Source organism: Genypterus blacodes, unplaced genomic scaffold (assembly GCF_046128005.1).
Source record: "Genypterus blacodes isolate CSIRO-AG114 ecotype Tasmania unplaced genomic scaffold, CSIRO-AGI_Gbla_v1 ptg000011l_1, whole genome shotgun sequence".
Taxonomy (NCBI): domain Eukaryota; kingdom Metazoa; phylum Chordata; class Actinopteri; order Ophidiiformes; family Ophidiidae; genus Genypterus; species Genypterus blacodes.
Window position 1 is genome coordinate 47975 of NW_027466825.1, and position 1997 is coordinate 49971.

Consider the following 1997-nt stretch of genomic DNA (forward strand, 5'->3'; position numbering starts at 1 on the left):
CACCAACAACAACTACAACTGCACCCACAACAACTACAACTGCCCCCACAACAACTACAACTGCACCCACAACAACTACAACTGCCCCCACAACAACTACAACTGCACCAACAACCACCAATACAACTGTCCCCACAACAACAACTACAACTGCACCCAGCACCACCACTACAACTGCGCCAACCACAACAACTACAACTGCACCCACAACCACCACTACAGCTGCCCCCACAACAACTACAACTGCCCCCACAACAACTACAACTGCACCCACAACCACCACTACAACTGTCCCTACAACAACAACTACAACTGCACCCACAACCACCACTACAACTGCACCCACAACAACTACAACTGCCCCCACAACAACTACAACTGCACCAACAACAACCACTACAACTGTCCCCACAACAACAACTACAACTGCACCCACAACCACCACTACAACTGCGCCAACCACAACAACTACAACTGCACCCACAACCACCACTACAGCTGCCCCCACAACAACTACAACTGCCCCCACAACAACTACAACTGCCCCCACAACAACTACAACTGCACCCACAACCACCACTACAACTGCCCCCACAACAACAACTACAACTGCAACCACAACCACCACTACAACTGCCCCCACAACAACTACAACTGCACCCACAACCACCACTACAGCTGCCCCCACAACAACTACAACTGCCCCCACAACAACTACAACTGCCCCCACAACAACTACAACTGCACCCACAACCACCACTACAACTGTCCCCACAACAACAACTACAACTGCAACCACAACCACCACTACAACTGCCCCCACAACAACTACAACTGCACCCACAACAACTACAACTGCCCCAACAACAACTACAACTGCACCCACAACAACTACAACTGCACCTACAACCACCACTACAACTGCGCCAACCACAACAACTACAACTGCACCCACAACCACCACTACAACTGCCCCCACAACAACTACAACTGCCCCCACAACAACAACTACAACTGCACCCACAACCACCACTACAACTGCCCCCACAACAACTACAACTGCCCAAACAACAACAACTACAACTGCCCAAACAACAACAACTACAACTGCCCCCACAACAACTACAACTGGCCCCACAACAACTACAACTGCACCCACAACCACCACTACAACTGTCCCCACAACAACAACTACAACTGCACCCACAACCACCACTACAACTGCACCCACAACCACCACTACAGCTGCCCCCACAACTACAACTGCCCCCACAACAACTACAACTGCACCCACAACCACCACTACAACTGTCCCCACAACAACAACTACAACTGCACCCACAACCACCACTACAACTGCGCCAACCACAACAACTACAACTGCACCCACAACCACCACTACAACTGCCCCCACAACAACTACAACTGCCCCCACAACAACAACTACAACTGCACCCACAACCACAACTACAGCTGCTCCCACAACTACAACTGCCCCCACAACAACTACAACTGCCCCCACAACAACTACAACTGCCCCCACTACAACTACAACTGCCCCAACAACAACAACTACAACTGCCCCCACAACAACTACAACTGCACCCACAACAACTACAACTGCCCCCACAACAACTACAACTACAACTGCACCCACAACCACCACTGCAGCTGCCCCCACAACAACTACAACTGCCCCCACAACAACTACAACTGCACCTACAACCACCACTACAACTGCGCCAACCACAACAACTACAACTGCACCCACAACAACAACAACTGCCCCCACAACAACTACAACTGCACCCACAACCACCACTACAACTGTCCCCACAACAACAACTACAACTGCACCCACCACTACAACTGCGCCAACCACAACAACTACAACTGCACCCACAACCACCACTACAACTGCCCCCACAACAACTACAACTGCCCCCACAACAACAACTACAACTGCACCCACAACCACCTTTACAACTGCCCCCACA